Below are 16,836 nucleotides of genomic sequence, written 5' to 3' on the forward strand. Positions count from 1 at the left end.
CTTCCTGGAGGGGTTTTAGGGACTTGTGTCCTGACTGCTCTCATTGTAAGGGCCGCAGGGAGAGAAGGTAAACTCAAAACACTTAGAGGAAGAAGGGTAGACTTTGGAGCTCCTCCTCCAGGACAGTGGGAGAGATCTGGAGATTAGGAGCGCCTTCTGGGGAAGTGTCTGTCTGGAGCCTGTGAGGTCTGTAAAGGGACAAACAATCTTATTCACAATGCCTGATCCACAGTAGTTGTTCAATAAGTTATTTGTTGAAGGAAAGAATGTTTAAGTCAGTGACTGTGAATCCCCAGTCGCTTCTACCCTATAGACTTCAACACTTCCATACCTTTGAGTATTTTTCCACCCTTTGCTGTCCTGACAACTGTCATCTTCTTCTTCTTCTTCTTCTTCTTCTTCTTCTTCTTCTTCTTCTCCTTCTCCTTCTCCTTCTCCTTCTCTTCCTCCTCCTCCTCCTCCTCCTCCTCCTCCTCCTCCTCCTCCTCCTCCTTCTTCTTTTTAATGTTTATTTATTGTTGAGAGACAGAGAGACAGAGCATGAGCGAGGGGAGGGGCCAAGAGAGAGGGAGACACAGAATCCGAAGCAGGTTCCGGGCTCCGAGCCGTCAGCAAACAGACCACCGTGGGGCTCAAACCCATGAACAGTGAGATCACGACCTGAGCCGAAGTCAGATGCTTAACCGATGAAGCCATCCAGGCGCCCCGTGGCAACTTTTAAGGCAATGGATCCTAACCTTTTGTGGGCTGTGACCTCTTCTGAGAATCTGACAAGAGCAATGGACCCTCTTCTCAGAAAAGGCACAGACTCATACGCACAATCCTGCGCATGTTTTCAAATTGAAAGCAAACGCCCAGGACCTCGTCCACCGCTTCAGCCACCTGATAGTCCCCACGGGGTCATTTGCTCCTTCACTGGGTTCCCACAGCATTTTTCGTGTTTTGGTTCAGAACTACAGGTAGTTTGGGCACACATCTGTCATTTGGGCAGGGACTGGAGGTGCCCTCTCCCTTCCACTCAGTGCTGCTGGGGCCACAATCATCTGAAGAACTGCTCGCTCACCTGGCCAGCTGGAGGTTGACACTGGAAAGACCTGAACAGCTGGGGAGCTGAGCCCCCAAAGCTAGGGGTCCTTGGGCAGCTCTGTCTGTGTCAATTGGTCTCTCTACTCAATCTCTCTGGCATATCCAGAGAACTGTAAACATACTTCATTGTAACTTTAAACATACTTCATTGTTACTTAACACAACACTACAATGGTTATTCATGCCCATTGATGGTGGTAATTAGATCTGTTTCACCAGCAACACACATAAGTGCTTCGGGAGCAAGGACCACAGCTTATTTATTTCTATTTCCCCGGAACCTAGCAGGTGCCTTGCACATAGCGGGCATTTTACTATATGCAAATTAGAATAAAACTCAACACTCAAAAAATATTTAATCTAATTAAAAAATGGGCAGAAGACATGAATAGAAATTTCTCCAAAGAAGACATCCAGATGGCCAATAGACACATGAAAAGCTGGTCAACATCACTCATCCTCAGGAAAACGAAAATCAAAACCACAAAGAGATACCACCTCACAGCTGTCAGAATGGCTAAAATCAACAACACAAGAAACAACAGGGGTTGGCGAGGATGCGGAGAAAAAGGAACGTTCATGCACCGTTGGTGGGAATGCAGACTGGTGCAGTCACTGTGGAAGACAGTATGGAGGTTCCTCAAAAAGTTAAAAATAGAACTACCCTACAATCAAGTAATTCACACTACTGAGTATTTACCCAAAGAATACAGAAAAACTAATTCAAAGGAATACATGCACTGCTATTTTTATAGCAGCATTATTTACAATAGACAAATTTTGGAAGCAGCCCAAGTGTCCATCAACTGATGAATAGATAAAAAAGATGTGGTATCTATATAATGGAATATGACTCAGCGATAAAAAAGAATTTGCATTTGCATTTGCAACAACATGGATGGAGCTAGAGAATACAATGCGAAGCGAAACAAGTCAGTCACAGAAAGACAAAAAGACAAATGCCGTATGATTTCACTCATATGTGGAATTTAGGAAACAAAACAACTGAGCAAAGGGGAAACAAAAGAGAGAGAGGCAAACCAAGAAACAGACTCTTAACTACAGAGAACAAACTGACGGTTACGAGAGTGGAGGTCGGCGGGGGATGGGGGATGGGGTTATGGGGATTAGGAATGCACTTGTTGTGATGAGCACTGGGTGATTAAAATAAAAACTTACAGGGGCACCTGAGTGGCTCAGTCGGTTGAGCGTCCGACTTCGGCTCAGGTCATGATCTCACGGCTCGTGAGTTCGAGCCCCGCATCGGGCTCTGTGCTGACAGCTCGGAGCCTGGAGCCTGTTTCGGATTCTGTGTCTCCCTCTCTCTCTGCCCCTAACCCACTTGCACTCTGGCTCTGTCTCTGTCAAAAATAAATAAACATTAAAATAAATAAATAAAATAAAAACTTACATAACTTATAAAGTTGTATTACTTACAAACTTAGATATATGTTCATTTATATATAACTTATATATATGCACAGACACATACATATGCTAGTTAGACATGCATGTAGGCATGTGCTTGTGTGCTATTACATCCGACTACATTCCAAAAATAGGCTTAGAAAGTAGCTTATTTACATATATCAATACAACAAAATAAAAATTTTAAAACAAGGAAATGAGGACTAAGTGGGGGGAAGAAAGGTAGGAAGCCATGTTGAAATAAAGGACAAGATCAGTACCCAAAATATGTAACATGGATTTCCATACCATTATTAGTGGCCCAGAAATCTGCTTGAGCATCCTGGTGATAAGGGCAAAGAGGCAACTGTAAACCGGTTACCAAATTCGTGGTGTTATATAAACGAAACGACTGCTTACGAAAGCACAACTTTTACTGGCGATAGGCTATATAAAATTACAACCTCCTTGGGACGCCTGGGTGGCTCAGTTGGTTAAGCATCCGACTCCTGGCTTCGGCTCAGGTCATGATCTCACAGTTCAGGGGTTCGAGCCTTGCATCTGGCTCTGTGCTGACGGGGCGGAGCCTGCTTCGGATTCTCTGTCTCCCATTGTCTCTGCCCCTCCCTGCTCTAGCTCGCGCACTCTCTCTCTCTCAAAAATAAATAATATAAATAAACGTTAAAAAGGTAATCTAAAATCACGGCGTCTCTGCAGTAAAAATCACGCAAGTTTATACAATGAATTCCACACAATGTCCCTCATTGCAGGTTAAGGGAAGTTCAACACAAGCAAATCCGTAAGTGGCCAAAGAAAACGGTGCCGTTCTCTAAGAGTCTGGTTTTATCTAAGGAAAAATGTAAGACGATCTAGTCCAGCCTTTCTCTAAAGGGTAGACAATGGAATACCGTTCCTGGAGAGGTTCTGCCCACAAGGATTCTGTGGTCGGGAAAAGTTGGGAAAACTCATCCGTGTCTTCTTCTTGGAACTTCACAATGAACTGGCTTTATAAAGGCTCTGAGAAGTCCTGCAGTAAAGAAACCCAGCATTTTCCAAGCTTCTCTGACCACTGTTGTGCAAGAACCTAGCCACAGCGTCCAAGTGGCACCTAGGTTCACTGCTCCTACTATGTGCTTTTTCTTTCTCATAAGAGCGTAGGTATTACCAGATTGCTGTTCTCAAACAAGTGATGCCGAAATCTCTTTCCTTTGTCTTTTCTTGAAAGGACTGAGGAAGGAAAGAAAGTAGTATCTGCAAACCTTCTGCTTAAAGCACCTTTGTTTAAAGTCCTTTTTACTTGTTCTTTGTTATAGGTAGGACTCAAAAAAAAAAAGATTGGGGAGAAATCTGTCCTCCCAAATTCCAACTAAGGCAGAAGACAGGGGTGTCTGAATGTCACCAAAAGCCCACCGTTTCTGCCCCTGAGAAAATACAAAGGGGTCAGTACATACCTCTCCCTTGCTGATCCCCTCGGTTCTCCGTAAGCCAGATTGCTAACTGAGCAGTGCTCACTCCGAAAACTCGAGGCGCACCTTCAGCAGATGGCCGGGAGCAGCAAGGGCAACAACTGTTTGTTCTGGCATTGCGTGTGAAGACAGCGAAAGGGTGTGTGTCGCCCGCTGTCCAGTTCCTGTCTCTTGGTGCGCTGGCATTTCCATCTCAAAAGAATCAAAGTGTGATCCAGTTCAAAAAGGGAAAGCATGTCTCATTTTGGCAGGCCACAGAACGATCCCAGAGTCTTTTCCTCACAAAGCTCTTGTTAGTATCCTACTTAATATTCCACGGAACACACTGCAGAAAACTGATTAAACGGATGGAGGGGCTGCAGAGCCTTTTGGCCAATGATTCTCAAACTAGGTTCCGTGGAGCACTAGTGGTTCTCGCGGTGTCTCAGGGGCCGCCAGAGAGCAATGAAGAGACCCTCGGCACGCAGATCGCTGAGCCCGCAAACCCTAGTTAACCATGGCAGTTTCTCTCTTATCTACCTAATCGTGTGTTTGGCAGGGAGGTGGGGGGGGGAAGTTGGGGGACTGGGGGATGGGGAGCGTCTGTTACTTAAAACTAGAAAATGTTTGAGAACCACCGCTTTAAACAAAGCACCACATATATTCTCACAGCTGAGATTCTGATAAGAATTAAAAAGCAAAACCGTTTTAGTTGTGCTCTCAGCAAGAACCTGGGGACAGAAATTTAATTTTTTTTTTTTTTAATCAAAAGCAGAGCCACGGAAAAACATACAATAAACAAAGAAAATATTTGCGGCCATATAATTAACAAAGAGTTAATATTCTTAATTTATAAAATGACCCTACACATTAATAAGAAAAAGACCAACAACCCAGTAGAAGCATGGGCCAAGGCTACAGAATTCACAGAGGCAGAAATGCAAATGGCCAATAAACATATGAAAAGATTCTCAGGCTCACTTGTCAGGGAAATGCAAATGAGAACAATGAGGTACTATTTTTTACCCATCAGATTGGCAAAAATGGAAAATATGTGTAACATCCAGAGCTGGCAAGGGTGGAAGGAATCCAGTTCTCTCAAACACCATCAGGGGAGAGGCGGTAAATTATTACAGCGTCGTGGAAAATCAACTGTTGGTATTTTTGAAAATTTAAACTGTGGCCTGGCACTCTCACTTCTGGGAATATATCCACCAGAAATGAAAATGCCAGTCTATAAAGGCACAGATATATGAAGAAGTTCATTGAAGCATCGTTTGTGAAAACAATCTGAACGTACATTAATAGGATGATAGTTGAACAAATCACGATGTATTTATATTAAGGAATACAGTGTAGCTATTAAAAATTATAAAATAAAATTGTATGTATTGACTGGGAGGTACACCTGCAATACTTTGCTAGATAGAATAAAAGCAAGTGTGATCTTATTTTCATTAAAAAAAATAAAACAAAGAGACCAAAAAAAAAAAAAGTCACACCCTCTAAGTAGGTTTGTATATGTTTTTATAAATACAGGAAACAGTAGGGAAACATTCATAGCGAATTGTTAACAGTGATTGCATCAGGGAGCTGCACTGGAGAGATGCAGAGAGACTATTAATTCTATTTTAGATGCCTCTCTGTTGTTTGAATTGTTACAAAAGATACGTATTACCTTCATAATTCAAAGGATCAGAATTTTTAAAAAGCAGAATTAGGAAAGAGAATTCAGAGCAAATCAAATTACTTTGAGAATCACCAGAAGGCAGGGTGGGGCTGGCCTCCTGGTATGGAATTTTAAAGCACTGAACCCAAGGGGTGTTCAGCTAATATAAAACACCCCAGCTATGCATGAGGGTGGACTGAAGGCGAGCCTTTTAATAGGGCCAAGATCTTCCCTGAGAAATAGTCCTGAGTCTTCTCTAATACACATGGAAAGATTAAATGAGGCCTCCAAAGTAATATGCTACAGTACAGGGGTCAGCAAATTTTTTCTGTAGAAGATTAAATAGTGCATATGCTAGGGTTCCTCGGCCATCCTACCTCTGTCACACTCCTCAACTCTGTTGTTTGAGTGTATTAACAGCCATAGACAATCCGTATATGGATGTATATGAATGTGGCTGTGTCCCAATAAAACTTTATTTATAAAACAGGCAGTGGGCTGTATTGGACCCAGGGGCTAATAGTTTGCTGACCTCTGCTACAGGCCACGGGCATAATTATCTTTTTTTTTTTTTTTTTAATTTTTTTTAACGTTTATTTTTGAGACAGAGAGAGACGGAGCATGAACGGGGGAGGGTCAGAGAGACAGAGGGAGACACAGAATCTGAAACAGGCTCCGGGCTCTGAGCTGTCAGCACAGAGCCCGACGCGGGGCTCGAACTCACGGACCGTGAGATCATGACCTGAGCCGAAGTCGGCCGCCTCGCCGACTGAGCCACCCAGGTGCCCCCATAATTATCTTTTAAAAGGAAACTTTTTCATTGAAGTATGAATAATATGCGTGCTATGAAAGTATACAAATCTGGTGAGTTTTTACAAAGTGAACACAACACGTCATAATTACCACCCAGGTTAAGATGTAGAACATTACCAATCCCCCAAAAGTGTTCCTCGTGCCCCTCCCAGTTATCCCCATCCCCCGTCACCAAAGATGGCCACTAATTTTGCTTTCATCCTCATGATGTGTTTTGCTTGGCTGTAAATCTAATGTCAATGGAGTCCTATAGCACTTTCTTTCACTCAGTGACCTATGAGCGAGATCCCTCCATGCTATTGTGTGGGTTTGTCCAAAGTCATTGCTACGTATGTTCCATATATACAGTTGCAATTATAGCATTGTAAGAATATGCCGCACTTTATGTATTTGTTCTACTATTGATGATATTTGGGTTGGTTCCAATTTGGGGCTTGTTATATAGACTGAAAGCCTGTGCCCCTCTAAAACTCGTATGTTCAAACCTAGTCCCCAGTGTGATGGTATTAGGAGTTGTGGCCCTTGGGAAGTGATTAGGTCAAGAGGGTGGAGCCCTTATGAATGGGATTAGCGCCCTTGTAAGATAACCCCTACAGAGATCCCTGTCCCTTCCATTGGGGAGGGCACAGCAACAAGATGGTCATCTAGGAACCAGGAGGCGGGTCCTCACCGGACACTGAACCTAGCAGGACCCCAAGCTTGGACTTGCCAGTCTCTGGAACTATAAGAAATCGATCTTTTTTTTTTTATGAGCAAATCAGTCTGCGGTACTCTGTTATAGCAGCCTGAACGAAACTAAGATAGATGGCTATCACAAATAATACAAGAACATTCTCGGCCATGTCTTCTAGTACCTATATTTACACTCCACAATTGGGCATATTCATAGAGTATATGTACTACATTCAGCTTTCGTAAACACTGCTAAATAATTTTCCCAAGTGTCTGTGGTAACTTGCACTCCTATCTTCGGTATGGGAGGGTTCCAGCCGCTCCAAGCATTGTCAACACACTGGCATGGACAGGTTTCTTTTTTGGTAATTTCAGCCAGTCTTGTAGGTGTCTGCGTAAAATTCATATACAGTAAAGTTCAAAAGTCTTAGGTGCCCACCTAAAAATTTTTTACATATATACAATTCTCATTGTGGTTTGGATTGCATTCCCTTAATCACTAATGATGTTGATGCTCTTTTGATCGGCTTATTGGCCATTTGGATTTCTCTTTTGTGAAAAGCTTATTCATGTGTTTTGTTCATTAAAAAAAAAAAACTGGGGCGCCTGGGTGGCGCAGTCGGTTAAGCGTCCGACTTCAGCCAGGTCACGATCTCACGGTCCGTGAGTTCGAGCCCCGCGTCAGGCTCTGGGCTGATGGCTCAGGGCCTGGAGCCTGTTTCCGATTCTGTGTCTCCCTCTCTCTCTGTCCCTCCCCCGTTCATGCTCTGTCTCTCTCTGTCCCAAAAATAAATAAACGTTGAAAAAAAAAAAAAAACTGGGTTGTTTGTCTTTTCCTTATTGCTTTACAGGAGTTCTTGAAATATTCTGAATGTGAGTCCTTCTCTTAGTATCTTTATTCCAACTATCTCCTCCTACTCTGTGGTTTTCATTTTCATTGTCTTAATGGAGTTTTTTGACGAACAGAGTTCTAATAATGTCCAGTTGGTCAATTATTTTCTTTATGGTTACGTGTGTGTGTGTATGCGTGTGTGTGTGTCCTGTTTCAGAAATATTTGCTCAAGAAAAACTGTTTCTGTACTCACAACACTTTATTTTTTGATTTTTTAATATTTTTTATTTATTTCTGAGAGAGAGACAGAGTGAGTGGGAGAGGAGCAGAGAGACAGGGAGACACAGAATCCGAAGCAGGCTCCAGTCTCTGAGCTGTCAGCACAGAGCCTGATGCGGGGCTCAAACCCACGAGCTGGGAGATCACGACCTGAGCCGAAGTCAGACGCTTAACCGACTGAGCCACCCAGGCGCCCCATGTACTCACAACACTTCCGACACCAAATGTGTGGGGGGTTTTCCCCCCATTCCAACCAATCCTCCAACTTTTGGGGCAACAACTGGGTGTCCTGTAATTCACTTCTGACAATAACTACACACAGTATCAGATCCAAGTTAAGGGCTCCATTCCACAAGAAGTTACCCCCTCTGATGCCTGTCACAAGTAAATGGGTGCCCAGGATACCCACACTTCTGAGTTGGCTACAAAGTCAGGAGTTGCCACAACACTGCCACTTGGGTCTGGGCCACCAGATGAAGAGGTACATAGGGCAAGACCTAGAAGTGTCCCACGCATATGAGCTTCTGTCCCCATGGAGCCACTCTCCAGAACATGGGTGCATTCACCACCTCAGAAGCTCTCCAAGCCCACCATCTAGGGATTTTGATGGAGGCTTCATCATATAGGCATGACTGACTTTTAACTCAGTCTGTGGCTCTGCTCCTCTCCCCAGAGGAAGGGGTGGGGGGAGGGGACTCAAAGTTCTAAGCCTCTAATCCTGGTTTAATCTTTCTGGTGACCAGCCCCCATCCTGGAGCTATTCAGGAGCCCACCAAGAGTCGGCCTCCTTAGAAGATGCTCCTATCACCCAGGAAATTCCAAGGGATTTAAGAGCTCTGTGTGAAACGATCATATCACACCCATCACTCAGGAAATCATAAGGGATTTAGGAGATTTGTGTCAGGAACCAGACAGCAGAGACCAATATATATTTCTTATCCTGTCACATTTGCCTATCCTAAAGTCATGAAGATATTCTTCTATGCTATCCTCTAGAAGCTTTATTGCTTGCCTTTGTGTATTTGAGGCCACAACTATCTTAATAATCTCAACCGGGAAGGTTTACAAGTAGGCATTACCCATTGCAATGTTTTCAGTCCCTTGTAGTCCTCTAGAACCTTGCCATTTACCATCAACAGGTGGAGTCTGCTTCTCCTTCCTTTCAACTGGGGCTGGACCCTGCGACTGCTCCGAGCAACAGAAGGCAGAAGCGACAGCAACAGGTAACAGACTGCCAGGGACAGGTAACAGAAAGTGATATGGCTTCCACCTGGCTTGCTCACTCTCCCTCTCTCAGGACACCTGCTTTGGTGCCTCAGCCACCGTGTAAGAGGTCCAGCTGCTCTGAAGCCACCACGTTGGAGAGACTTTGTGCAGAGACCATGCTGAGATGTCATGTACACCCAAGGAGCCCAGTGTTCCAGCCCTCAGCTGTACAAGCCTTCCCAATCCAGATGAGCACGAAGGAGCTTTCCAGAGGCCCCCCACCCCAGCCACCTAAGATACCGGAACTAGAACTGCCCGGCCAAGCTGCTTCTGAATCCCTAGCTTACAGAGACCACGAAGGGTAATTACTGCCCGTTGCTTTAAGTCACGGTGGTTAGGATTCACTTGTTACGCAGCAGTGGATAACGGGAACTGGAAGCAGGAAGGTACCCATCTTTCCAGGCTCTCCCTTAGCATTAGTCTCACTGGGAGAACCATACCCTGTGGCCCGGGGTAGGCTGGGTTCTACCCCCACTGCTTACCTTAGAGGTATGTCTTCAACCACCTAAGGCTTTGACCTTCCTTTTTCAAGCCTCGTTTTAATCTACTCAGTGTCTATGCAAATGGAAGGGCACATTCATAAAAAGGGAAGACTCCTGGAGATTAAACAGATGGGAAAGATGAGAGAAGTCTCCCTTGGAGACTCTTGAAGAGTAGTGAAGTCTTGATGTTCATCCAGAGATTAGCTGGGGATTACTTCCCGAGCGGCTGTCAGAAAGAAAAGACACACAGTGGGGCTGGGGGAACCCTTACCCCATCCACGAGACAAAATGAGATCGGTTCACAAAGAGATCTGTCATTCAGCTTCCGGTTCCGGCCATCTAACAGCTCAGGTTACAGAAAAGTTTCCACCCAAGGAGGCCCAGGCCCGGATCTAACCTGGCCTCTCTGATCCAGCCCCGAAGGAAGTGGCTCATTCTGCTTCCTGGAGGCTTCAGTGGAGCAGGCAAATCAGGGTGGCTGATGAATTAACAGGACTGCACTTTGCACCTTTTAAAAACTTGCTTGATATGCTAATAATGGCAATAACCCCTACCTCTATCCACATATTACTGACCTGTCTACCTGTTTATTACCCCCCCCCCCGCCTCTTCACTCCCCCGCCCCAACCCCACATACAAGCTACAGGTGATCACAGACCTGGGTCATCTGGTTCCTGGCATCTCCCCTGCACCTAGCCCAGTGGCTGACACAGAGCAAGGCTCTCAACTATTCCCTCAATGAATGGATGAATGAAGGATGAATGGAGTTTGTGAATAAATGACAATGGCGACCCTTGATAAATACCCACTCCGTGCGGCACTAGCCACTGTTTCATGTTCCTCTCCAGCTTCCCTTGAGAAAGGAGTGGTTTTCTTGGTCTTATGGAGGTTAGGAAACTTGCTCACAAATCTCAGAGTCACTAAGTGGCAGATTCGGATTTCAAACCCAGCCCATCTGACTCATATGACTGTGCTCTCTGATGACACTAAGTGTGCTCTAGGCCACCAAGACGCCTGGGGGAAGACCGCCCACCCTTTTTCCTTTCTTGACCTAAGAGTGTTTTCATAAGGGCCTCGGAGACCAGAGACCGGAGCTCCTCCAGAGCTAGCTCCGTGCAGTTCTGCTGGTGTAGACCAGGCTTTGCAGTCTCACATAGAGGCTACGCTTGGGCCGGGGGTTCCATCCCACATCTGTGGCCTGGGAACTCGGGGAAAGGGCAATTAAATTAAAGAGGTCACAGAAAAAGGAGGAGGGTGGGACACTGGTGGCCAAATACAGAAAGGGCAGATTTCAATTTGCATAATAATTTTGTTAGCAACAATGGGCATCCAGGACATCTATTTAAAGGCTGTAATGTTAATTTAATGGGAAAAAAGCCAATACAATTCCCCCAGAATTTTTCAATTAAATTAATGTGATGGGCTTTAATGGATAGCTTAAGTAGAGAGCGTGAATAGGAAAAATATTGCATAAATTATACATACATTTATATACACCATGCTGCCTGTGTATATAATCTCTCTGCTCTAAGGTTTTGACCTTATGCTTAAATCTGGTAACCAGTTATAAATCTGGCAACCAGTTATAACTCTATTTCAATTAAAGTGACCCTTTTATCATCCAAAGAAGGGGAAGGCTCCTCCCTGTTCAGTTTCTGCACACCCCTTCCCTCGACAACACCCCAGCCGACTCGGGTCTTAAAGAAACAGACGATTCACGGAACAATAAGCCACAAGGATACACAGGTGCACAAAATGTCAATGATATCAGAAGTCTAGCAATGCAAAACTCTGTTCCTTGATCCCTGCCCCCTACAGATATCCAATGGAGCACTAAGTAAAATGGACTGAGTTTCAAGGGCCCCTTTTTTTCTGGAGCAAGTATCCATCCATGTACATATTTCATTCAGCAAGTGTTTCCTGAACACCTACTAAAAGCTGGGCACTGTCCCAGGTGCTTCCAGGAATATTGGAGTGAACAATCAGACACGATCCCTTCGTCATGAAAAATCCTGGATACATTCAGGTGAGCTCTTCGTGCTTCCGTTTTATCACTTGTAAAATAAAGATAATGATTGTGGTAGCCCTAAGTCGGCGTCCAAGAGGGCCTCCAATATTCTCACCACCTGGTGTTCACACCTTTGTGTAGGACTCTCTCCCCTTGAATAGTGTAATCTGTAGAATGTTGCAAAAATGGAGGAGTACGGCTGCTAAGGCAAGGTCATAGAAGACACTGCAGCCCCTTTCTGCTTGCTTGCTTGCTCTCCCTCTCTCTATTTCTCTCTCTGGGTTCATCAGCTCTAAGGAAAGTCAGCCGCCGTGTTGTGAGGACACTCAAGGAGCCCTGTGGGCAGGTCCACATGGTGAGGGATGGAGGCGTCCTGCCACTGGCCAGCATCGTGTTGCCAACAGCCACTGACAGAGTCACCTTGGACCAGATCTTCCAGCCCCAGCCAAGCCTTCAAGTAAGACCGCAGCTCAGCCAACATCTCAACTCATGAGAGATCCAAAGGCGGAACCACTCACTAAGTCATTCTCAGATTCCTGACCCACAGACACTGTGTGAAAAAATAAATGGTTATTGCTGCTTTGAGCTTCTAAGCGTCAGAGTGATCTGTTATGTACCAATAAACAGCAGACCCCATATTCTCCCTGTGCAGCTGGCCTTGGGTGGAAATGTGATAGAGGTAAAGTGGGACCCCCCCTTTAGGGCCCATACCTGCTTCCGGGCCACCTTTGTGTATGCTGAGCCCCCTCCCTAGGGCCTCACTCTCCAGCTCCTTTGCCTAAGCTTTTAGCTGATGCATAGGCTCAAGGATTATTATGACCGCTCTCAGAGGTACTGTCATTTTAATTAAGGTCTTTTGAAAATCAAAAAGGGTTTCAGACCCAAAGAAATGAAAGTCTCCAGGTGAAATCTTGGGGAACAGAGGAGCTGTTAGGTGATGGGAACATTCAGGGGTCCTTCAATCACATCTCCCAGGGGCCCATGCTTTTTACTCAATTCCAGCAGCCGAAACAGAAAGGGCACGCGAGTGCTAACACTGACTCATTTCCAGTTTTTAGCATCAATCTTTGTTTCCATAGGCTATTTTTCCTCCCTCATAGGCTATTACAGTTCACGAATTGCTGATAGAGGAAATAAAACGCTAAGTGAGGTTTCCATTGATTAAACTCCAAAACGGATCAGCAGTGAACATCAGTGAAGTCCTAGCCGTGCCAGTCCGTGGAGACAGCTGTGAATTTGCAGGGAGCCCCGGGTTTGAATCTTGGCTCGGCCACTTACTGGCTGCACGAGCTGAGTGCGTCCACCAACCTCACCATCTGAGCCTCATTTTCTCTTCCATGAAGTGGGGATATTAATAGCTGTCTCACGAGGGTAGAAGAGAGCCTGGCACGTAGCGAGAGCTGCACGCACGCTCGTGGCTGTTTGTATACGGCGCCCCATGGAGAGTGTGGCAGAGGCAGTGGGAATGAGCCTTTCTGCTCAGCATCCAGCAAACTATTTAACTGAACCTCGCAAGAGCTGAAGCCTAAGGGAGACGATGGATCTACAGGGCGTGATGTGAGCGCTCTCTGTCCAGCGAGCCGGACTCCAGAGGGCCACCGCACTGTCAGTAACCACCGCTTTGCCAGCACAGGTGGGCCCTCGGGGATGCTTCTCAGCAGGGTTTCCCTCTGACACTAACTGCTTAGGTGGCCCCTTTCCCAGGAGGCACGAGGACAAGAGCAAGGGAATAAGGAAGCCAGAGCTCCTTAGGGGAAGAGTGCAATGCTTTCCCTGGTGGGATCAACTCCCATCTGAATCGGGGGCAGGCTAAGAGCTTGAGTCTCCAAGAGCACATTTAGGGAAGTCATGATACACTGCCTCCAGAGCATCATACCCAGGTCTCTTGGGTTCTCCTGGCTTGTAAAAGCCAGGGTAAGAGAGCTGCCACTATCCACAGAGCCGGAAGGATGTGACTTGAGGGTAACCCCAGCCATCTTCACTACCGTGGGGATAAAGTCTGTCTGCAGGAAGAGAGAGGGGGGCACACAGCTCCTACTTCTTAACCGTTTCCTTCTCTTTCTGAACAGACACCTGGCCCCTTCTCCTCTGTAGCATGGTTTGTCACTGTCCTCAATGATAAGCAGCAGAATCAGAATGGAATTCACTAGGCAAGTGAGCATTAACTCCCCTGCATTATAAAAGAAAGTGAGTAGGTTGTGTGACAGAAATCAGATAGCCAGACAATGAAAGAATCAGTGAGCTATGTTTGCCCTTGATAGTAGTGGCTCTTTGCATAGGAGACTATGACTGAGTGGTGATCACAATAGCATCAACTCATCCGTCCACCCATGTCTTTATCCATCAATTCATCTACCCTCCATCCATCTATCTACCCATGCAACCACCCATCCATCAATCCATCAATCTACTCTTCCATCTACTCATTTATCCACCCATTCATGCAACTATCCACCCACCTATCCATGCATCTATCTATCCATCCATCCATCCATCCATCCATCCATCCATCCATATATGCATGCATCCAATCATCCAACCATCCATCCATCCATCCATCCATCCATCCATCCATCCCTCCCTCCTTCCCTCCATCCAATCATTCACTCATTCATTCAGCAAAATTTTACAGTGTACTTACCATATCCTTGGCCTTATGAGAGATTCCCAATTCAGTGGACATTTATTAAGAGACTACTTGTTACCTGCAGTGCTAGATGCTGGTTTGCAAAGGGGAATAAGCCAAGGTCCCAGAAGGAGTTTACAGCCTGGTTGTGGGTGAGGGATAGAAAAGTAAACATCCAGTAGTGTGAGGGAAGGATTACAGAAACCCAGAGGAAGCCAAACCGTCCATGGCTCAAAATGGCCCCCTGCAGTGGGGAGGGGCTGTCTAAAGCCTTGCAGTCTTCTCGCCCAGTCACCACTGCATGCACCTGCAGAGTTGGAGAGGAATCAGTGAAGGGGGAACAGAGCTAACTCACTGCAGTGCACGCATGTATTTCAATTGACCTTCGAGTGGAACTGGCGCTCCCCCATTTTCAGCTGTTACGGTTCGGGTGGAGTTGACCCCACTCACTGCTCCAGGTCAGGCCAAGCAGAGAACCAAAAACTTCTGGCTATAGGCATGGGTTCTGGGACGTGGCCAGCAAGCCGTCCTTGGGACGCTGGCTGGAGCCTGGGGAAAGGGCAGGCTCTCCCACGAATGCTGATGAGGCAGGCCCCATGCTTCCGGCCGTGTGGCGAGTGTGCTTGGGGATGACGCCAACGCACAGAGAAACAAGATGGAGGGCAGGGGAGAGAGATGGCTCAGGGATCCTGGATCTAGCTGTGCCTCTGCGGATACATGAGCCAAGAGATGCCTCTGCAGTGGTTTCTGTCACCTACAACCCAGAGACCCCAAGAACACCCTTGGGGACATTCAGAAATAGGATCCCGTGTGTCTAGGAGCAGGGATTGATCTGCCGGGTAACTCTGCTTGCGTGTTGGGAGGTAACGGGTGGCAGCACGGGACGGACGGAGGAGCTGATGGACGCCCTCCTGATCACCAGCCAGTCAGCCGTGGCCTCACATACAAAGAGCAGCTCCTACAAGGACAGACAGGGTTCACAGACCGTCTCCTCCAGGAGAGAGCCGACCTGGATTTTAGTGTCAGCCCTACCCGTGCCATGCGATCTTGGGCTAATGACCGTCCCTCTCTGGGCGTCAGACGCTTCAACCGTAAAGTGAAGATATTTCGTGGGATCCACATTTCTTGAAGCATAATCAGTGCAACAGTAGGGTTGTTGGTTTGTCTGTTTTTAATGAAATGGAAAGAACTATTCACATACGTGTGTGTGCTTAGGAGTTGTCGGGTTGAATTATGCCGTCCGCCTGAAAGATATACTGAAGTCTTCCCAATAACTCAGAAGGCTTCCTTATTTGGAAATAGAATAATTGTAATTAGCTCACTTAGGATGAGGTCATGCTGGAGCAGAGCGGACCTTTTATCCAACACGGTTTGGATAGAGCGTTCCTGTAAGAACACGGCCACGTGAAGACAGACACGCAGGGACGAGGTCGTGTGGTGATGGAGACAGAGGCAGGAGGGATGTAGCTGCAAGCCAAGGAATGCCTAAGACTCCGCCGGAGACTTCCAGAAGCTGGAAGGAGCAAGGAAGGATTCTTCCCTCGAGCCTTCAGAGAGAACAAGGCCTTGCTGACCAACACCTGTAGCCTCCAGAGCTGTGAACACGTAGCTTCCAGTTGTTTTAAGCCACCCCGTTTGTGGTACTTTGTTATGGCAGCCCTAGGGAATGACTAAAGGAGGCAAGGACATGTGCTAATTCTGTTTGCCGTGTCCCCTCCGAGACGTGTGCCGTGCACACGCTTGCATTAAAGGCTCTAAGAGGCCCTCCGGCAAAGGCTCTAGTCCTCCAGTGAAGACGCATTGAGATGGGTCTAAGTCGGCACCTCTGAGGCCTCTGTGATGACTTCTAAGATCTGATCTCTGTGAGCTGTTCCAGCTGAGACCTGGTGGGATGTTCTTCAGCTAATTGTCTCAGAGGGAGAAGACATGGGAGGCAGGAAATGTGGGTGGGTGTGGTCAAACTTTTAGACTTCATATATATATATATATATATATACACACACACACACACACACACTTTTTTTTTTCTTAAGAATACACGTATGTGGTCTATGGGGCGCCTGGGTGGCTCCGTGGGTTAAGCGTCCGACTCTTGATTCCGGCTCAGGTCATGATCTCGTTCATGGTCATGAGATCGAGCCCCGCCCTGGGCTCCATGCTGACTGTGGAGCCTGCTTGGGATTTTCTCTCTCCCTCTCTCTCTCCGCCCCTCCCTGGCTCTCGCTCTCTCTCTCTCTCTCAAAATAGATAA

The sequence above is a fragment of the Panthera pardus genome, unplaced genomic scaffold (assembly GCF_024362965.1).
Source record: "Panthera pardus isolate Hobbes unplaced genomic scaffold, ASM2436296v1 HiC_scaffold_15, whole genome shotgun sequence".
Classification (NCBI taxonomy): Eukaryota; Metazoa; Chordata; class Mammalia; order Carnivora; family Felidae; genus Panthera; species Panthera pardus.